This window comes from Onychomys torridus, chromosome 16 (genome assembly GCF_903995425.1).
Source record: "Onychomys torridus chromosome 16, mOncTor1.1, whole genome shotgun sequence".
Taxonomy (NCBI): Eukaryota; Metazoa; Chordata; class Mammalia; order Rodentia; family Cricetidae; genus Onychomys; species Onychomys torridus.
Genome location: NC_050458.1, coordinates 30,780,864 through 30,804,171, shown reverse-complemented (window position 1 = coordinate 30,804,171; position 23,308 = coordinate 30,780,864). Strand labels below are relative to the sequence as shown.

Sequence of the window (23,308 nt, the reverse complement as noted above, 5' to 3'; positions counted from 1 at the left end):
CATATCTGATTATAAGTATTTAACTGATAACTTAGAACCCATCCAGTAACTCTTAAAGGAATGTCATCTGATAGTTGATTGGCTCTGTTGCTAAAATATTCTTGAAGAAAAGAGGCAATGGCCTGTCACTAGTATAACTCCTGTTAGTTAGGCTACTGTAGTTTTTATCCTAACATTTCTTTACAGGTATGTGAAGGGAGAGGGACCAGAAAAAGCCCAAGAGTTAAAGTGCATGATTATCACTGATGGATCAGAAAGGTGATGGCGGGAGAATGCAATCTAATTACTAAGGAGGGCCTGGGACTCAACCAATTGCAGCTAAATCAAGGGGGAAAACTACATTAAATATAATTTTTGCCCGTGTAATTTTGAGCCAGATAAAAGAAGTGCTTAAAAATAGAGCCTTTCATTAAAAATTCCAAGGGATGCAAGATTCAGTGTAGATTAAAGTGATTTGTTATGTGGGAAATGAGCAAGAAGCTGTTGGTTTGTAGGTGATTCCACACAGTGCCAACAGAGATGGGAATATCCTAGAAGAGACAGGTCCCCCGGAGCTTCTTCAGCCAGTCAGCTCCTGTGCTTTGTTTAGAGACTTTCTCCCTCCTCTAAGTCCATACACATCACAAACAGATGGTCCCCTGTGGGTGCCTAGAGCTCTTCTGACCCCAGCACTGGCTTCCCTCTTAATAACTCTGAATCCTTTGTCTGGCCACTGCTTGTCACTTTCTGGCAAGAAAGAGAGCAGCATCGACCTATGAGGAGCATGGAGCTAGAGGGTTGTCAAGCAAGGAAGATACCAGTAGCTAACCAAAGCTGATTGATTGCATGCATGGCAAACAGAGTCACCTACTTGAGACTGTAGTGTCTTCCCTGCCACAAGGCCTCCTTCAACCAGAGTGACATCATCAACCTTTCTGCCTCCTCTCATGGCTTCTTCCCCTCTCTGCTGTCTATCTTTTAACAGTTAGAACTAGGTTGCTAGGGCATAGGTCACATTCTATTATGCCTTTACCTGGAAGTCCAAATGGTCTCTGACTAAACACAGGGAAAAATCTTATTCTCAACCTACTGCATAAATTCCAGACACACAGGATACCCTTGTTGAAAGTGCCAGGCTCTTCTCCAGGCTGGGGAAGTTGCTATAGTGGAAGGTGCTGTCCCTGAATCATCCAGTAGAGCTCTGTTTTTAACATGATGTTCAAGTCAGGATGCTTCTCTGGTCACCCACTGTTGCCCCCATCTGTACACATTTCCCTTTCTTTCCATTTTCTTTTGCTGGGGCACTTGGAGTCATTTGAAACAGTCCTGTGCATCTGCATATTATGTGCTACCTCATCTGCTCTGCATCCTCCCTCTTCCTCGTCCAGAAGCAATAGTATTCTGGAGAGCAAGAGTTGACCTGAATCCCAGTGTGGAGTGCTGCCCAACGCCCAAACTGAAAGCTTCCAGTTTGGAGCCATTTTTGCCCTGCATCTTCACTGTAACCAGCTTTTCCTGGTCATCCTTATCTTTCCACAAAGCAGGTCTACATGCTACACCATGAAGACACCCTGACTGCCTGTGCTTCTGGAGAAGAGACTGCAAAAGTCCGAGTAGGCTTGTGTCTCTTACATACTGCTTGGTGAGTTAAAGAGAGAGAAGAGAAAGAGTGAGTGCTGGCCTTCTCCTTTGCACTCTGTTACCACTGAAACCCCATAACATGGGCCTAAAAAAGCTTTGAGGATGCTATTGCTGTTGTTGTTGCCATCGCCGTTATCATTGTTGTTTTTAATAATAATAATAATAATAATAATAATGTTGAATGGAATGATCCAATGGAGAAAAATAAATATACAAGACACATCCTCCTGGACCACAGATGCCTACTCTGAGTTATTTAAAGCCTCTATCCTAGAAGGTCCAGTGTCTTACCATATGGGAACCCAAGAGGTTTGTTGGCAAGATCACAAACACAACAGTCCCTAGCTACAGCCAGCTACTGAAAATGTAACAAATGGTTCTCCAGTCTCAGTCCTTGCTGAACTCTCTGCAGCAGAGAGCCCAGGCTTCTTCAAGTCCCTTCTGAGATAGAATTCACTTTCACATTCATTTCTTCCAATGATGGGCCAAGGGCTCATCAACGACCTCCCCCTTACCACATTGTCCTGGAGAATGCTGCTTTCACAAGACCTGCTTCATAAGAATGACTCATGATTTCTTCCTTATCTCTTCTGACACTGTAAGCTTAGATATAATAATAATAATAATAATAATAATAATAATAATAATAATAATAACAATAACAACAACAAATATCTAAAATGTGAGTCAAAAACCAATGACATTCACTTGGGGGTTCTCTAGATAGGATGCTGCCTAGTCTTTGGAACTAAATCAGTAGACTTTTAAAATTGTATAGAACATTGAAAATTCCCTAAGCCCAGGGATTCTCTGATGTGTACTGAACTGCAAGATGCTGCTATGTTGGAAAAGATGAAGAAATGATGATACAATAAGTGAAAAGGAGGTTGTACTTCACAAAGCTGATCAATTCCCCTTGGAGGATTTCCCATAGTAGTCAAGCTAACTTAACAGCTGCCTAAAACCAGTATTGAATGATACCTGAGCAGGGAACCTAATATATCACATCTGCTCATTCAGTTATCCAGGAAACATTTTTCTCTTGGAGATCCTCACTGGATTAGTGTCCCATAGGGCACCAACCTTAGATTTGCTTGTCTAGTCGTACTTGACACAAATAAGTAACTGGTAAGGAATGGGGTTAACATAGTAAATGTTCTAGCTGAAATTCTATGGAATGCTAGATTATAACAGAGGAAGTGCTAAAGTTAAGAGACTTTGGTGGTGGTTTATGTGGATTGTCAAATTCACAGGATCTAGAGTCAGCTAGGAGATAAGGCTTTGATTATACACATGAGGGAGTTTCTAGATTGGGTTAACCTAGCTGGGAAGACCCACTCCTAATGTGGGAGACCTCATTCCCTGGGCTGGAGTCCTAGACTAAAAGGAAGTTATCTGACTGACTGCCAGCCTACCTCCTGCCCCCTGCTTCCGGACAGTGGGAACCATGTGACCAGCACCTTACACTCCTGCTGTCCTCCCTCCCTTGTCCTGATGGAGTTCCCCCTTGAACTGTGAGCTGGAGTAAGTGGCTGTAAGTTGCTTCTTGTTAGGTATTTTGTCAGAGCAAGAGACAAGGTAACTAACGCATGTGAGCATGGATGAAAATAGCATGGGAAGCTTTGGGAAGGGTTGTCAAATATCCCCAAGGAGACCCAGTAACTGCTTAACTTAGTAGCTGCCTAAAACCAGCAGGGGACTGTTAGTGAGGGATAATGTACCCATCAAATTGTGGCAGCAAGGGGATCAGGTCCAAAGCTGCTGCTTTTACTGTGCTTTCTATCAACTACCATGTGCTGTGCCTTTCCAGTGTCTCCTGGGAGAAAATGTTTCAGTTGCACTGTCTTCCATTAAGGTTTGCAAAAATAGACTTCTGTAAAAAAAAAAAAATTAAAATAAATAAATAAATAATTTTAATTTTATCTTGTTCTCACACCAGAAACTGTAGGCTGTAATTGATTTATTCATTTGTCCTACATTTATTGGGCATCTCTTAGGTACAAATATGCTAAAACTTGGTAACCAAAGTATAAACAGACTCAATAGACCCTCCTTAAGGATGCCAATATATGGGATTCTGACTCAGACTGATTCTGGCTCAGACTGGATCTGCCACCGTGATTGTGCCCACATTTCCTTTTTTAAAATTAAAGTTTTGTTTTTCCTTCTGTGTTACATTGTATGTCTGAGTATGGATTTGTGCATGTGAGTGCTGTGACTTTCGAGCCCAGAAGTCAGATTCCCTGAACCTAGAATTACCTGTGCTTACGGGCAGTTGGATATGAGTGCTGGGAACGGAACTCAGGTCCTCTGGCAGAGCAACACATACTCATAATCTCTGAGTCATCTCTCAGGTCCTCTGAGTTTTCTCCTCTAGCTGTCTTGTTGGAGAAAGACAGTGATAGTTATATCAGTAGCTCAGAACTTTATTGTCTGGTACATTCACCCAGTCAGGACAACATGTGTAGCATTTGTGTACAGAGTTAATGTCTTAGAGTGTCTGTCCCCAGCCCAGGCCCTGTCTCCATAAAATTCCTCTGAACAAAGAGGAATGATTAAATTCCAGCTGCATAGAGGTACTTGCCTTGGACAATACAGAAAAGGAAAAGAAGCAAGCATTTCAAACAGTAAATATTCTCCTGCCATGTACTACTTGAAGCCAAATGTCTCTGATCCTAGAGGTTACTGATCTACCTGATATTTCTCTCCAGGTTTTAATTAAACAACTGACATTTAAAGAACATTTAACATTATGTGTTTTAACATGTGTGTTCAGTCATCATAATTGCTTAGTGATAGATACATTTATCAGTACAATTATTATCACTAGTTGCTGCTTTCCTGGTATCAGTGTTAACATTAGCTTTATAAATGACAGAAAAATCACCATGAAGTAGAGTGATCTAGTAGTCCCGGAACAGAGCTGTGTATGCTTAAACCTTGATATCCTTGATATGCCTCAAGTTCAAACTCACTTCTATGTGGATTTGGATGACACATTTTATGGTCACTCTGTTACCTTTTAAGATCATACTGTGTTATTAGACATGGTTCAAAGGAGACTATGAAGGACATCTAAGGTCACATCTTGATAAATGTGTAAGCTCAGAGAAGGACGCAGGGCTATTTCTAAATGTCATTGACGTTCAACTATTACAGCAATACCCATCCCTCTGGGAGAATGAATAAGTCAACAAACAGCAAGGTATTTTATAAAGTGTAACACAGCATGCATTGTTTGGGCAATGTCCTGTTATTAATAGTTCACCTTGTCCTTTATGAGGTCTGGGTCAACCAGTAAGTCACATAGGCTGAGAAGCCACAGGGAAGCTAATTAGAAAGGTAGACATTTTTCTTGTTATTATACAAAAAGAAATTGAGAATCTTTCAAGAAAGAAGATCCATGAAACTCAAGGAGTCCGTGAAAATCCTGAATGTCATGGAGTCCGCCTCAGAAAGAGGAAACAGAAGGAAGTGTGTGTGTTTGTTTTCCAGTGAGGAGAACAATACTTCTGTTCATGAGATGTGATGGAAGGTGGCATATGGCACTTGGAGGAAGAGGGTTGTAACCCTTGTCCTAATTAGAGATAATCCCCTGCCAAGGTCAACAAATCTCCCCAAGTGGATACTTTCATCACAGGAGCATTGATAATTTCCCAGACTGAACAAGGGTCAGGGAGCAGTAGAGCTGGTTGACATCTCCTCTTTCACAAACATTCTGCCATATTGTTGACTGAAGTTGAAATAAGAAAGAGGAAATGATGAGGACTATGCCCTGACTGCTGGCCAGGTGCTTTCACCTGAAAAGCATTTGTGAAGTTTCTTTGTTTCTAGCTAGATAGAGAGTTGGGCAAAAAGATATGCAAGATTGCTACATTCACTATGTGGAGGGGGGCAGTCAGAAATCTGCAACTAAAATTAAGCAAACTAAATCAACATGTTTTCTATCTTTCAGGAAAAAAAAGATTATTATGAGAAAGAAGAAAACAAAAAAGAAAACCAGTGAGGAGAACAAGAATCCTGAGAAGGGAATGAATTACTAAATTCAATGTCACGCTAGATTGTTAAGAAGATAACATCTGAGCAGAGACTGGGAAAAGGTGGGAAGATAGATAAGAGGATGCCAGGAAGGAGGAAGAACCAGTGGAAAGAGCCTACAGAGGATAAATTTAAAAAAAAAAAAAGGAAATAACTAAGAAACAAATAATAAAGGCAAGGGAAAGAACAGATGAATGAGATCAGAAAGGATATGGGTATCATTCCACAAAGGGACACCGGTCATTCTGAAGCTTTGGCATTTATCATGAGTGAAATGGAAGGTGACTTACAACTGAGCAATGTTGTATCTAACTGAACGCTTTGAAGGGTCACATAAGGATGCACAATATTGGAAGACTGCTGCAAGCACAATGGTCAGAGACTACAGTAGCTTGGAATAGGATGTCAAAGTGGAGCCCATAAGAATGGTTGGGTTGGAATTATATTTTGAATGACAACGCAAGGTTTCTACATGTTTTAAACGTCAAATATGAAAAGAAGAGAAAGTACAGAAACGGCTCGAGAGGTATGGGTTTGAACAGCAGGAAGCATAGCATGACCATCCACTCACAAAAGTAGGGATGTATATTGGCATTTGGGGGGAAGAAGATCAGAAGTTTCATATTACATCTGGTTTGAGATTGTTATCTGTTCAAATAGATGCATCACAAGGGTAACTATACTTGTAAGCCTAGTGTATGATGAAAGAGTCTGAGATGTATTTCACTTACATCATTTTATCCTATCCTCCTCACAATCCAGCAAGGTAGGCTGTATTCCCTCTGGCTTATTCCAAAGTGGTTGAGACATACTCATGATCACATAATTTATAAAAAGATCAGACAGAATTTTACATTTATATCTGAGAGTGAATTCCTCAAGAGAAATTGGTTCCCATTTTCTCTTCCCTTGTTTCTGTTAGAACTGTCTATCTTATTCAGTTTGTACTAGAGGTAGTTAGATATACAGAGCTGCAAAGGCTGCAGACATCTTGGTTAGGCATGGAAGATGCACTCGAAGTTGGTGGGATCCTAGAAAAATGGAATGAGAGAACCAGTTGAAAAGTTGGGGGAGTTGATTAAAGAAGATACTGAGAGTTGGTCATCAAAGACACAAGATACTTCTCAACTTTAACCTGCCCATGCTGCACATTTATTTCAAGTGGATTTAGTAATATATGTATGTGCATTAAGCAAAATATCCCAGGCAGAAGATGATTCCAATGATATATCAGAAAAAAATGCAAATCTTTCATAAGCTATTGCAGTTTGAGCTCTTAAGGACGATTATCTTCTGAATTTAACCTTAACAATTCCAGCATCCTATAGATTACCTAGCACAAAGAACATAAAGATGGACATGTAGATGAATAGGTGCCTATAATGCAAGAATTTGGCTCTAAGGACCTCTGAGAAGGACATTCTGGAAACAGAAAAATAGTCTAAGTGAAATTAAGTACACTGCATTCTAACTTCAGTACAAAGGGTAGCAGATTTCTATGGGCATCTATTTGCATATCTTAACTAGGCAGGCCAATTTACATACATTTATATGTCCCATTCAAAGAGACTTAACTATCAGTATTCAAGTTACTATTTATATTGGGTTTTCCTTTTCTTCTTTCTCTTTTTCTCCTTATGTTTTACTGTTTCTTCTTCACACTTAATATGCATATTTTATGCAAGTTTCCCATACTTTGTTAGTTTCTTTCAGAGAACTATATTATTTTGAATGACATTTTATGGGGGTATGTGTATATGTATAATAAAAGTTCTGATATTTTGTTAATCAAGGTAACTATGTCATTGCATTTATAGCATAACAACATTTCTTAAGATATTTTACTTTTTTTAAAGTCCAAAATTCTGTATCTCATCAAGAACCCTGATCCAGGCTTTATGAATCAACTAAATAATGTGTCACAGGGCATCATGCCTTCATAAATCCCTGCTTATCCTTTAATAAAATGAAAAGTTTTGTGTTCCAATATTATGTCCAAATATTGATAGACAGACATTCATTGCACATCTATCATCTCTAGCAAAAACACTGGAAGACACAGATGATAGAAGATGCGGTGTCCCTGAAGAAACGTTAAATGGGCTGACTGCAGAGGATTGGTGGAGGTGCAGAAATTGAAATCATTTCCAGAACAGAGTAGAGGAAGCAACTGGGAAATTGCAGCAGAAAATTCTAACAATTGTCCAAATCAGTGGTCCCTAGAAACAGCTCCCAAAGAATAATAACAAATGATGGGTTGTTTTCTGTGAGCTCATTTAATATCAAACTGCACTCCCTTTCTAGAGGATTTACAATGGTCAAATAAAAAACCATATCATTTCCCAAGCAAACACCACCTGCAAGAAGATTCTCTCACGCTAGAATTTGCCTTATCCTCTGGGAACAGAAATTGTATGTGTTATCCCCAATCCCAGAAATCAGTGGTGTACAAATCCACTTAAAGAGATGCTATTACAAAGGCACAAGGTGTGTTCCTACTATACACTTACAGTGTATAATGGAAGAGGTAGATAATAGATATATCTACTCAGCAAGTATCTTAACACTTACTAATTGTATACTGTACACTAGTCAAAGTTATGAAAACATCAGGGACTCAAGAAATTATATAAAGAACTAGTTTAACACTGCTCTGTCCCAGACTATGTGCTAGGTATCTGTGAGGACAGCCATTTGAATGTAATATTCACCTTGCCCTTTTGCAACATGGGACATCACAGAGACAATAGCCAGATAAAGAGGTAGTGATGATAAAGAACAACTCCTTCAGTGAATTAATGGCAAGGTCCTGAAAGAAGCATCTCTATTGACATTTTACAGATCAAGAAACTGAGGCTTGGAGAAACTATGAATTCTCCAAGGTCTTACACAACCAGTGTGATGGTTCCAATGTGAAATGTCCCCACGAAGATTCACATGTTTGATTATTGATCACCACCTAGTAGTGCTGTTTTTGGAAGTTTTGAAACCTTTTGGACCTGGGAACCAGCTGTCAAATATAAGTTATGGTGGTTATAGGTGACTCAGCTTTGGCCTCGTTTTCTGTTTCCATCATCAGTGAAATGAACCAGACACCACATATTCTAGCTGCCACAGCCACAAGCCCCTTCTTCCTGATGCTATGCTTCCCCTGATGTGTTACACCCCTGGCCTGGAATTGAAATAAATTCTTCCTCCTTTGAGTTGTTTCTGTCTGTCATAGGGATGAGAAAAGGGACCCAATAAAACTAGGAGAGGATGGATGTTCTGTGTCTAGGCAAGTTGAATCTCAAAGAAAATCTCTCTCAATGATCTCTAGCTGTACATTCTAGAAGGCTCTTGCCATGTACCCTGGTGCCTGGAGTAACATAAGGAATGAGGAGCCCACCTAGGAAGTCCTTGAAGGAGCTAGGCTAGAAGCAGTGGTGAGGTTCTCTCATTGCAAAACCCCAGGGGGAGCCATTTACCTGGCAGTGCAGAAGGTAGTTTTTACTACCTGTCTTTCTTTTCATCTTTTTTTCTCAGTTTCAATTAAAGAAATAAAGGATTTGGAAGGAGATGGACAGGGAAACGGACAAACACACAGATAGATAGGATGGTAGATAAATATATGAAGGCATGGTAGCTCCCACATGTAACTCTAAGACTTGGGAGAATGAAGCATGATTATCGTGCAATCATTACCAGATATGTCTACAGAGACTCTGTCTCAACAGCAGCCACAAAAGTGTGTGCATGTGTGTGTCTGTTCAAAGCTCCAATTTATGAAAACAACTTATACAACAAAATCAGGTCTTTAACAAAGGAATATGTGTCTCCATAGCTCAAAACTACTTTATTTTAATGTGTACACAGTGGGAATATTTGGGGCAGTGTCATATACACCTATTTCCTTGGTTGTAATGTTGATATCATAGGTGTTTGCAAATGTCTAAACTCAGAAGCCTCATTCATTAAATATATAGTTCTTTGCATATACATTATGCATTACTGAACCTATCACAAAAAAACCCACAAGGTTCACAATTAGTCCTCCCCTCAAGTAGAACTATTCATTTAAGTACATTTTATTACAAATTTAGGAAGTATTAACATGGACATTTTCATTTAGGAAAAAATGAGGCCCAGGGAAATGTATCCTCCATTTCTACTGACGCCATGAATAAACTAGAGAGTAAGAAGGTAGCTCCACACTTTGCAGTCATCTGGCCAACAGTTGAGCTGACCATTATGGCTCCTGTATAACTCTGAAATATCCGGTAAGAACATCTAACAGAAGAGGCACACATGCAGAGTATGGCCTTGAAAGCAAGAAAGGTATTGTGAAACTAGTATCAGTGTGTAAAGTCTTTACCCAAATGAGGCTAAATGTCCCTTTGGCTTTCATATATGGGCATCTAGGCCCCATACTTGGAAATTGGCTCTGCTATTTTGGTCCCCTCTCAGTATTCAATCAGCAAATGTATTCATTGAGAGAGGTTGGATATTAGAGACAACAAGAAAAAAAGGAGGTTAGTACCAACAAAATCTGCATGACATGGAACGGTCAGATGCTTTCCTGGTCAGTTCTTGGGAAGTTATTTCATACCTGAGGTGACTAAGTTTGCTGAATGATGTTGGGAAATTCAGTTCAACGTTTTGAGAATTACTGTCCTCACCTCTCAAATGGGATAATTACCTACATTTGAGTGTTAGCTGCTCTAAGATTGAATTACACAAAATACCTAAGATGGGATCATACAGGATTCACTGGAAATCCACTGCTTTCACTCTCCACATCCCTACTCACAAGTATTTGGCTGGAAGAACAGGACATGATGAAGGAGAAAATGGTATTTCAGATTAAAAAAAAAAAGTTAGTTTAAAATCATAGGCAATGTCCTGTGCATTTCTGATCTGCATCTACATAAGACATCAAATCCAGGAAGTGGAGAAGTTGATCTATGGGTGTTCCTGTACCCTTAAGAATGTGTGATCTGGCCAGAAGTTCAACTGAGCCAAAACCAACCCCTTTCAGACTCTTAAATATTTTCCCAATCCATGATTTATTGAACATCTTGGATGGCCCTGCACCCTTCCCTCCTTCTCCCACATCTCCCTAATCCTAGTTCTTCTACCTCTGTGGTCTCACCCACTCCTCTGTTATCCTCTCAAATTTAAGGAGGGCTTTTAAAAGAAATTCTTACCAGGAATAGTTTAGTAATGATTAAACATAATCAGTATTAGTAGAACTAGAATTAGTAGTTGTACCAATCATTACTACAATTGCTGCTGTTTCAGAACACAAGAAGTTATCTCTGGGACCAAATCAGGCCAAACCTGCCTTCAGAACTTGGCTCTTCCACATGGTGATTTCAGATGCAGATTTATCCACCTATATGCCCTTTTGTTAAAATAGTTAAAAGCAAAACCTCTGTCTCAGTGTCCCTGTGAGATTTAAATGAACCAATCTACATTAAATCCTTCAAAATACTCTCTAGAAAATTCTAATTCTTACATTTCTTTTTTAATTTCAAATTTTATTTTTATAAGGATATTTGTGTTTTAATTTTACATATCAGCCATGGGTTCCCCTGTCCTCCCCACTTCTGCCCCTGCCTTCCCCCCAGGCCCTCCCCCCATTACCATGGGCAAAGACTCCCCTGGGGATTCAGCTCAACCCTGTAGATTCTTAATTCATGTAAATTAGAAGTATTGTTAAGAGGGGTCCTTTTTTCACGTGCTACCTTTAAGCCTCCTTTTATTAACTTTAAAATGGTGGTTTTTGATGACTACCTTGGAAGTTTTATTAGCAATTCATGTGAAATATGCATAAAATGGGGTCTGATACTTAACAAGCTTTCACTAAATTGTCCTTTTTATTTAAAGTCTGAAGGTTTTGTATTTTGATAATTTTCTGAACCAACAATGCCAATATCTCATTCCAAATTAATCTCAGATTCTTGTTTCCTCTTTTTTCTCTTCTTTTCTTTTGTAACTCCTCATATCAAAATCAGTGATTTCATTCTACTGACTGTCCATCATTTAAAGGGTGCTGGACTCAAAGTGGCCAGAGTGATTTTAATCTTCACCTGTTATAACAGAGAAAGTAGACTATTAATGCAACTGTGGTCAGTATACAGTTGTTTTTTATTTTGCTTCTTCTAGAGAAAGTGGTCTTGTGGGCACCAGACACAAATGATATGCACATATTTACATGTCAGCAAAACACTCACAGACATACAAATAAAAAATAAAAAAAAAAAATTTAAGTGAAGTCTCTTTTACCCTTTAGACACCAAGAAGACCTTTTGGCAATCTGCCATTTAAAAAAAATGCATATTGATGTATGAGTCTGACTCCTACTGAAAAGTGAGAGAATTCCTCAATGCAACTCTCACGAGGTACAGTTTAAAATAACCTTGCCAGTCAGACACCAGCAAGGATCATCCACTCCCTAAACAGGGGCTTCATCTGGGGCTAGGACTGGTGCTATCAGCAGTGACAAGGACCACTCAGACAGTTTTTATTTCACAGGACCACCAAAGAAAACAATCACAGCATGGATGCCTTAAGACCCGGGAATTATTCTTTTCTAAACCCAGAGACTGGAAACATTACCTCAAACTTGGAGCAGAGCTATGCATTTGCCTAACAGCTCTAGGAAAGAATCCCATTTTGCAATTTTAGGACCCGTTCTACTCTGGGTCATCTAAATCAATATATGCAAAGACTTCCAAATAAAGCCACAGCCTGAGAGTCTGTGAATTAGAGGAATACAATTGAATTCTGTCCAGCAGCTCAAAGTCCAGCCCCAGAGTCACACAGGCATAGGTCTGTAGCTTAGCTGGATATCACTTAGCAGTCTCAGACTTAGCTTTAGCTTCTAAAGAGAGAAAGCATGCAAAACAAGGAACCTGCTGAATTATATGACAAGCACAGATGTTAATGACAAGGTTATGACCTATATACCAGGTTGTCCAAGCCTTTTGCTTATTTAAACACTCATATTCAGAGCTGCTCCATGAGGTGACATAATTGTCCTCATTTCTGAAATAATCTGAGTGAGGAGGTAAAAGAAGCTTAAGTCATTCTAACAAAGGTCTTCTATGAGATTCTAAGGTACTTAAATTAAAAAGTCTTTCTTTTTATGAAAAAAAAATCCTTAATAGACCTTGGAATTAGCCAATGCTGTGAACCACTTTCATTATCATAGCTAGAGTACATTTCCCCATCTGATATCCCTCATAGCTCAGAGTCAAGCAAAGAGTTCCTGTCCATCTCTAGTGCACAGCACCTAAGCACCCTCACTGCTCTAACCCTTCACTTTCAGTAGCAATCTCAGAACAGATGCATTGAAACCAAATATCCCGATCTTATTTGTGAAGTCCACGCGAAGGCAGATCTGAGCCACAGGGAGAATGCTGTTGATTGATAACTTGGATCTCAAAGCACCAAACAGATTGGGGTCCTAGATAATGATCTTGTGCAGACACCCATAGTTGTTGAGTACTCATGGATATAGCAGCCCTGTCATATACAGGGGACATTATTTCATAGAAGTTCTCTCAATCCTCTGGCATTTATCATTGTTCTGTTCTTTACTCCATAATATTTCATGAGAGTTGAGTGTAGATGTGTAACAGATGTCCCAACTATGGACACTTGATAGTTGCTTATACTTTACACTTTGGGCAATTGTATATCTGAAGTAACGTCCCTCTGCTGCAAACAGAAACTTCTTTGATGCCAGCTGAGAGCTACACTAGCCTATGGATATAAAGATAAGTACTTATAATAAAGCTGAATAGTCTATCCATTTAGCACAATGAGAGCAGTAAATTCTCCTCTAGGGTCTATGACCTATCCAGCCACTGGTTCTTAGCTAAGCTTAAAATACCAGCAATGAGTTCTCTCCTATTTAGTGGTCCTTGCCTACACTCAGACAGCAATTGGTTACTCCCAAGATACAAGTGCCACTATTACATCCTTGAGCATATCTCACCAGAACGGTAGTTGTTTTAGTTGACAGAATTTACAGCTGGGTAAGACTATTGGTGACTTTTTTTCCATCTGGAAAATTTCAAAGCACCTGTCATGCTATGAGAACAAACCATCAGGGATGGCTTCCAGGTCAATGCCAGCTTGATTCCTCCAAGTCCTGTGACTGAAGTGTATGATGTCTTCAGCAACAGGATCTTACTAAGGTAACCAAGAGCAATGGCAAATACCTATATTTGTTAGGGGGAATCTCTTGGATCACAGAGTATGCAAAAAGAAAATCTATATGAAGTTAAATGTAATTCTAAAAAGTCTGTGTATGCTGTTTGCCCCCAGGGCTTCTCAATTTCAGTCCTACTGATATTAGAATTTAGAAACCTTTTAGTCAAGTGTTTTCTTATACATGATAGGATGCTTATGTAACATCTTTGGACTCTACCCAGAGAACACTGATAGTCCTCTCTTCTGTGGTGAAATCAGAAATCATACCACATATTGCCAAATGTTCCATGAGAAACACTAGAAGCAAGTTATTTAGGTTCTTGGTGTCATCATTAGCCAAAAGGCAGGTAACAACAATATGTTTCCTCTACAATGACAATGCAGATTTATGAACTCATACATTCATGGTAGAAAAGATCCTGGCAGACAGCAAGTGGTCAAAGCATCGGAACAACTGATGTCATATCAGTAGCAGTGGTAAGAAGTAAGATTAGACAAAGCATGCTTTATTTGTGTCTTCTAATAGGAGCACACTTGCAGCCTAGGTCCACAGCAGCAAATTTCATTTTGCCTGAAGGGCAAAATGAATTTGTTTTGTTTTGGGTTTGGTTTTGGTTTCTGAGACAGGGTTTCTTTGTGTAGTCTTGGATGTCCAAGAACTCACTCTGTAGATCAAGCTGGCCTCAGATTTACAGAGACCCACCTGTCTCTGCCTCCTGAGTGCTGATATTAAAGGCATGCACTACCACCACCCATCATGAAAATGAATGTCTTTATTCATCAGATATTAAATAAGTTCTCTCTTTGTATCAAGAATGCAGCTCAATTCTGAAAATAAACTAACAAACTTTTCTAATAAGGGTCTATCATTGGTAATAAATAATGAAACCAACAAAGTAAAATGCAAGGACAGGTGAGGAGAGAAGGGGTAGCAGAAAGATAATAAAACACAGAAAGACAAAGAAGTATGTCATCAGACAGATCATCAAACAAAAGGAAGAGAGAAAAATAAGCAAAAGACCACACATGAAACAGGCAGACGTTATTGTCTGGTCTATTGTAGGGGCCTCCAGGTCCTGACACAGCAGGCCAGTTAACCCAGATACCTGCTTCAAAATGTCCACATTTCCTAGAGAAAATAGCACATCCTTTGAAGTGTACAGCTGAGTTTTCATATGACAACAATTTGATTGCTCAATTAGTAAATAATCAACTGGTGATCAGCACTCACTCTGAGCTTTGGGAAAGGGAAGGGGAAGATGGGAGTGTGGAATTGAGACCTCTGCCAAGCAGACATTTGACCTATTATGCCAGAGACAAGTGTGTGAACTTGAAAAAACTGTCTAGTAGCATAACTAGCTCTGTACCACACCACATGCACATGCATGGACACACATGCATGGGAACACACACACACACACACACACACACACACACACACACACACACACACTGCCTGGCTTGGAATACAGATGAATTTTTAACAAGCCAATGGTAGAGAAAGCACATGATCATGAAAGGAAACCTTTCCCTGGGCTTCTGGTTTCCCTGCAGAGGGACGTCTTTCAGTGTTACTCTAGTCTCTGTTCCAGTTCTCTGACCCCATCATGGCAACTGGGACAGCTTATATATGAGCTTAGGAAAGATCAGTATGTGTCTAAATTTAGCAGCTTTCTTTTTTCTCTTTCAGTATCTGCCCATCAATGAAAACATGTACGTTAAATGGAGACAAGGCCTGTGGTATGCATCCCAGATGGCAAAATTCCTTAATTTATTTGCCATTCCTACTTACTGGGTCTTCTCAAATCCCAGTGTGAGCCTGCAGACCCTCAGCAGAAATTATACTCTCCTTGTGCTCAGCAAATAAAAATCATTACAAATTGAAACAGAGCATGTTTTCATACTGGAAAATCTCTTGAAATTACTGAGTACAACCTCCATCAGCACCCATTGGATAAAAAAATATGGAGGCCCAATAAATTAAGTTCACAAAGGTGATGATGATGATATTGACACTTAAAATCCTGGGGTAATTACTATATTCTAGGTTCTATTTAATTTTACTATAGCATTACTACATAATGTGTGAAAAGATGGATTCTATTAATATGCTCAATATTTAATGAAAGTGAAGCAAAGAAAGTCAATATAAAGATCACTCACTTTAAAATTGACTAGGTCAAGATTCAGATCCATGCATTCCACACTCAAATTGTTCATGACCATTTTCAAAACCCCTTATCTGTATAACAAGCAAACAGATTGTGGATAATGTCAGAATAAAATCAAATTCGCTTAGAACATCAAGGATTCTAAATAATTGGAACATGAAATTAAGACCATATAAAAATTTCTTGAATGATTATAGACATAAAAAAATAAATTGGGTACATAAGAAAAGAATGATGTAAATAAAAGAACAGACACACAGAATTACCACAAATAATAAAGATGAAAAGAGAAAATCCCAACAGGGGAGTAAAACTATAAAATAGCTACAACTAATACTTCAGAAGAGAAATTATGTAATAAATTTGAGAAAAAATACCTATGAGAACAAGAGAAGCAAGAAGAAAAGGAATGTGATGCTCCAACAGGGGTCAAGATCAAAAAAATAGAGACACACAAGGTGGGGTGATGTCTAAGAATGGATGGTGAGGCTTCTTAGTATAATCACAATTTGAATTCACTGCTACACTTACTAAATGTATTGAAATCCTAATATGAACGTCCTTTCCTCAGGTTTCCAGGTTCGGTTTACAATACCCCTTTGTTCAACACAAATCCTAAAGAAGAATGTATCTCATGTTACACACTGAAAAATATCCTGAGATTGCCCAGAGAAAAATGAAAAATAACTGTAGCAGAGTGCCTCAACACATCATCCTAAAAAATATCCCATTAAAAGCATTGAACAAGAGCAAGGATGGCTATATGAATAGCAATGAGTTTACAAGCAGGATACAGAAGAGCAAATCTGAATCTAGGCACCTGAATTGAAAAATGTAGGGAAGGCAAGGAAAAAGAAGCAGTCAGAAAGGGAACAGAACGAATATATTTCAGACCAGTATTAAATTCTTGACAGAGATATTAAAAATCAATGTACCATAAAGTAATGTATCATCAGAACATAGATAAGAAAAGAGATGTCAATCTAGAATTTTATACCCACTTAAATTGTCAATGAGGAGATGATACAATAGACATAATAAGAGAAAATTTGATAGGTGTAGCCACTGATAGATATTCATCTATAAATCAAAAAAGAATGTACCTTATGAATGTTTAGGTAACTCAGAAGGAAGATGCATTCCACAAAGAAGTCAATTTTTAAATGGATAAGCTTGATGTAAACTCAAGCAATAAAGTTAATGAGGCAACTGTGACTTTTATCAATTTACAATCAGCACAATGAAAAGATAATGTTCTAAATTATCTATCAACAGTGGATTGATTAGTAGTAAATGAGCCTGAGATTTAAATAATTATAAATTTATTGTTCATTCCAAAGAGAGAAGGAGAGATATTGATTATCAACAGCCATGCTGAAGTGTACTAAAAACATGGAAACAGTCAGAAAAATAAAAAAGCAATGTCATAAGGGTTGCACTTAAACTTTTCCAACAGAATCAAAACATTTCCTGACCAGGAGAAGACTCAAAGCACAGAAAGCCACGTCTTAGCAAAGACCAGCAAGGGTCAAGATGTGTTTTTGTAAGCCATGGGGGCTCTAAATGGGGTCACATAAAGAGTGAGAAAAGAGTGCTGTAGAGATTCAGTGTACAGCCTGCTGCATTCCCGAGAATTCCTTAGAATTGTCTTTGCTGTGAAGCCTTGGGGAAAAAACTCTTGAAACCTAAACATCCTGAAAAGTTATTTTCTCATTCATTCAGTATTGGCGTGCCTTTGGACAGCTCTTCAAGTTTCCCCCATTCAATAGGAGATCTCTCCATGAATGTCCCTGAAAGAAATGACTAAGACCAACAAGAGAGGCATGCAGAAGTTTCTCACCATCATCAATTGAGAAGCGGGCAAACACTATGTCCTCTTGTTTCATTGGCCAGAGTTGGTCATACAATCACCTCTAAATGAAATGATACAGGGAAGTCTCATCAGCTAATAATGGGAAAAGAAAAGGAATCTGAAAAATGGTAGGCACCAATAATAATGTGAACTTCACCTCATTCATTGCGAAGAGTTTAAGGTGTCACGTTTTAAAATATCAGGCTAAATTGATAAAAGATGTTTCATGTCAAAAGTAAACAATCTTAGGGACTTTATCTCCACCCTTTCCATCCTTAAATGGGGATCTGAAGGATTACTCCAGCCCATAAAAATCTTTTACAGTGTTCAAGACTTTGTTCACACAGCATTGTAATACATTCTGTTACTTGATACCATGTACTTATTTATTGAGCACCTATCATAGGACAGATATAATAAATAAGGGAAGAATTTAAAATAGAAGATACTGGTAATTCACAGATGTTTAATGACCTCTTTGGGATTTCCCCAAATAGGAAACAAGTACAGTAACTCTGGTTTCTTGTAACAACTTCAGAACTTTCCTCAAGAGACAATACTTTCTCTCTTGTGGAGTCACTACTAAACACCATCCATGCAGATTAATAATCACTGATGAAGATATTGCATAACTGAAACCAACTTCAGGAGAAAGTCATGGGAGAAGAGGCAAGAGAAGAACCAGATTAGATAGATCATTATAAACCATTTTAAGGGCTTTGACTGCTGCTGCTAGAGAAAGGGGCAATCATAGCTGTATTTTGAGTGTGAGAGAGATAAGACCTTCTTAATTCTTTGAAGTTCTACTATCCCTAATGTGGGCAGGGTTAAGAATTGAGAAACTTAGCAACGTTCTTAGAATTAATAGTGACGTGACCCAAGATACTAAGTAGACAGTGAGTATTATTCAACTTTGGAGGAAATTTTAAGAGATTTTTATGGGCAAATTGTGTAATACAAGAGCGGGCAAGGCTGTTGGGAAATTACATGGATATAGGTAGTGGAAAATATGAACATAACAGTTTAGAGTTAAAAGGAGATCACTCAGCTAGAGATGTGAATGTGTGAGTGTCACAAAGATGGATGACTGTCAGTGTCTCAAGATCCATGTCAACTGCTTTAACTAGACCAGTGAACAGTAGCCTTTTCCAATAAATCCCTCTCCTCCCAAAAAATAATAAAATCTGAGGGAATTCTGTCCTGGCTTTAGTGAGACTGAACTATAGAAAGCAGAAGCTTATTTGGGGCTATCCCGAATTTCTTGCTCTTCAGTAGAGATTTTTGTCCTGCATCCCATTTCCCCATGTGATGGAGGGAAACAATGTTCATCATGAAAGATGCCTCTGTTTCTATATCTAAAAGAGACAGTAATGAAGTGAAACTGATAACACCCCTTGCTCAGCATCCACCTCTCTCTCTTTTTTTAACAAACCCTCACACAAACTTTCTGCTATAAGCTCTTTATGAATGAAGATTAACTTGTGTTGCTCTTACTACTGATGGTGATTTAAGATGACAATTATTCAAATGCATTGACTTGGAAATGGATCCAATCATGGTTAATATGATTTATTTATATATAAGATCATTTTGGTGCATACTTCAGGGGAAGAATAGTATCACAATAATAGTAATAGTCAACATTCTTAATGGTGCAATTTTGAATGCAGAATTTCACCAACCCACTTATTGATCCAATGAGACATCCATTTTATTTATTTCCTTTTGACAAACAAAGAAACATGGGCACAAGAACAGAATATGTTTGCTTGCCCAAGAGCACACAGCTAATGTATGGCAAGGCAAAGATTCCACTAACCTGGCTCCAGAAGACACAGAATGTTTGAATCCTTTCTGGCTTTCTGTACAGTATTTATTATCCAAAGTTACCACAACAATGTATTGTCATCCATGCAATCATGGATAGCAATAAAGCAACTTCATCCTGAAAAGGAAAAGTATATGTGATTACTGGTGTCAGCGTTGAAGAAATATCTACAGGGTGGACTCCAGGAAGTAGCTTTGATCTGTTGATGGCCTAATGAAGATCTACTAGTTGGAAGCATCCTAACATTGTTTTGCCCTCCACCCTCCACCCTCCACCCTCCACCCTCCACCCTCCACCCTCCACCCTCCACCCTTCACCCTCCACCCTCCACCACCAGTGCTGTTGCCCACAGAAACATAGTGTTTTCTTCTCAAGGTTGCATAGGGTGCATTCATGTGGCTGTCAGGGTTGAGATATATACAGGGAGTCTGGTTCTGAAATTGTAACTATTTGTGTGCCCAAAGCATACCCGATAGAGATTGTGTACCTGCCTGGAGCCAACAAAGGTCTACCAATGAAGGTCAAGAGATCCTTTATGTGTTTCAGAAGCAGTATCTCAAATAACAGAGCAAAACCAGGATTTGCAACCACGAGGAATCTTCATTCTTTCTTAAATATAAAGTCAAAAGCTCTAAGCTTTTTAAGGGCTCTACTTTTAAACAGAAAATATATTTTAAAATCATTTTCCTGCCACTAATGCTGTATAAGATTTATTGAGTTACTTTAACAGTACTTAAAACTCTTAGTCTGACAAAGGATATGAGTGTAGTTTGAATTCTTTGTGTCTCAACATCACAGGGACATCTACACAGAAAAGACAGCTATGACACAGCCTGGACTCCTAGTCAGACTATGCTTAGAAGCACTTTTGTTTGTCTCCTGCCTGGAATCATCTTAAAGTTTATATTTTATGCTGAATATTATTTCTTTTTTCTCTTCCTCCCTTCATTTCTCTCTCTCTCTCTCTCTCTCTCTCTCTCTCTCTCTCTCTCTCTCTTTCTCATCATATTTTGCCAAAGTCAGTCCTTTTCATTTCTGATAAACTAATGTGTACTAAATTTTCCTTTACCCTAGGGGATGTGAACATTACCAACTCTAACCAAATTAGAGTCATCAGCTAATGCTCACATACACAAGAGTGTTTTTCCTCATCCTCTTCTCTATCATGAGAGTTCCTGTCTAAACTTCAAGCTCCTGCTCAGATATCACTTCCTCTGTAGTATATTTCATGACTTCCCTAGACAGTCTCAATGTGGATCTCACTTTAACTACAGATCTTGTGGATGTCTGATGTACCATGTCTTCTTATCCCTCCATCCATACTATGAACTCACAGGAGAACTCTGGTTCAATTTGCTTAACATTTCCTAACACATAGAAAACATTAGGAATAAATTTGGGGTCCAAAGATATAGGAATATGCATCTATAATAAGATGCCTCTCCCAACAACCACTTCCCTAGAATTTTCTATTTGAACATATTTAATACTATTATTCAAAATCAGGGAGATGATGGCAGGAGGGTATAAGACCTCAGTCAGGAAGAATATGTTTTGTTTTGTCTATATTTCTATTCAACAACACATAGAATAGCATTTAATAGAGTATTCACATTTCAAACTTGCAGAGAGTAAATTTTAAATATTCTCATGACAAAACATGTTTATTATTTGAAGTAACTGACAGCTATGTTAACTAGCTTGTTTTCATTGTCCCACAATGTATTTATAAATAATAATGTCACTTTGTGTTCCAATATGCTTAATATAATTAATAATAGAATACATTTGAGACTTGCTAAGACAATAAATTCTAAATGACTTCATAGCAAAATATATCCCACATTTGAGGTGACAGATATGTTAACTAACTTCTTTCTTTATTATACATTAAATTCATAAATCATAATATCATTTTTGTCCCGTACACTTATACAATTAAAAATTGACAACTTCAGTAAAAATAAATAAAATGTTACAACCATCAAAATAAATAATAGCAATGACAAGGGAAGCAGGCTGAAATGAGATTGAGAATAATATGGAAATGAGAAAAATCAATGTAGACATGCAATAGGCTTGCCATTAAGAAGAGCAATTAAATTAGATTAATTTCATTACTTAAAATGCAAAGAATAGTTGTGAAAGTAGCTTTGAAAACAACTTAAGAGTTGTTTGTCTGAGAAATAAAAATTTCATAACAGTGGCTCTCAGAACACAATACAGGGCCTCAAAAAGTATTTGTGTGGAACTCAGTCCATGGCTGTTGGGTGGAAGGTAACCACTTGGGAACATGATCTTCAGAGGTCTCTTTGTTTTGGTCATTTAGTTTACACACTTATTAACTCACCTGTCAACTGCTCTACCCAGTTGAACATTACAAAACTCTAGTGGCTGCGTCTTCATTGGCTCCAGCCAGAAGGCTGAAACAGGAAACATTTCTTTATTCACAGTTCTAAAAGTTGAGAACTTTGAGGTCAAGACAGGTTCAATGTCTTTGTAGGTCCATTTTCTGGTTCTGACAATAAAAGAGAATTAAGCTTCTTGAGAACTGCTTTATAAGGGCACTAATCCCTCCCCCTTCAGGGCTGCACACTCATATCTTATCATCTCCCAGAGAGTCCCCCTCCAAATACTACCTACCACTCTGGGGCTTTCAACTTGTGCCTTTGGAGAGGAAACAAAGACCACATAGCACAGTGAGAAAATATTCATTTCTTAAATTCTTTATAAAAATAAATGAACACAGAGGGTAGTCACAATGGACTTGAAATGAAAAAAACAAGGAAAAGAGTAATGAACATGGGATTGGATGGTTCAGCTCCCTCCATCTGTGCCACACAGGAAACAATGCTCCTCCTGTTTATGTTTGTTATTCTCTCTCCCCTTTAAATAGAAAAAAATAAATAAATGACTACTTTTGCATAAGGTGAAAACAATTAGGTAAAGTAAAATGGTAGGTTGGTTCTGGGTCTTCTTTTTCTAAATGTTGTTTTGTTTTAAAGTATAAAAGATGATTATTGGTTCTATTATCTAGTTTTAAATTAACATTTATGAAATTCATAATATTATATCCTAGTGAACTTAAATTCTGATAAAACCCCAGCACAGATTTTTCATTCTTTTCTCCACTCTGTAAATGACTTTACCCACAAGGCCTAGTACTATACCTAGCCATTATACCAGCAGAAACCCTAATCTTATCACAATCTCACTGCGGTCTGCATGTTTACAGACCTCTGGTCTGAGATCCAGTGTCTATTCCTCTACTCTTTTCATATCAAACACATTAAAGATCAAATGAAACTGGTATCTTAGGGAGCCTTGCTCAGATTTTGTTCTTCTTCCTGTCTGTTGTAATTTCCTAGGTATGGATTATTTCAAAGTGTTTGCCTCAAAGGTTATCTGGTAACACAAGAGAAGTAGACAATAGATGCATGTTTTGTGCCAGAGTGGTCCAAATATTAAAATGTGTATTCTACACACAGATCTCTAAATGATTTCATTCAGTAAAGAAGCACAGTAGCATATAGTAGTGTGAGAGGACCAACAAGTTGTGCAATAGAAGAGCCACACTGCTTAGCTGGACCTGTCTGA

The 23,308-nt window shown here is 38.3% G+C and overlaps 1 long non-coding RNA gene across 1 annotated transcript in view; it reads right to left on the bottom strand.

The window, feature by feature from the left end:
* Positions 1–23,308, bottom strand: part of LOC118597441 — a 161,468-nt gene that overhangs the window by 103,041 nt on the left and 35,119 nt on the right. The window contains exons 6-7 of the long non-coding RNA XR_004946815.1: positions 22,062–22,229; positions 19,703–19,828 (exon numbers count right to left, since the gene is read on the bottom strand). This is a non-coding gene — a long non-coding RNA (uncharacterized LOC118597441). The remainder of the gene's footprint in view (positions 1–19,702; positions 19,829–22,061; positions 22,230–23,308) is intronic.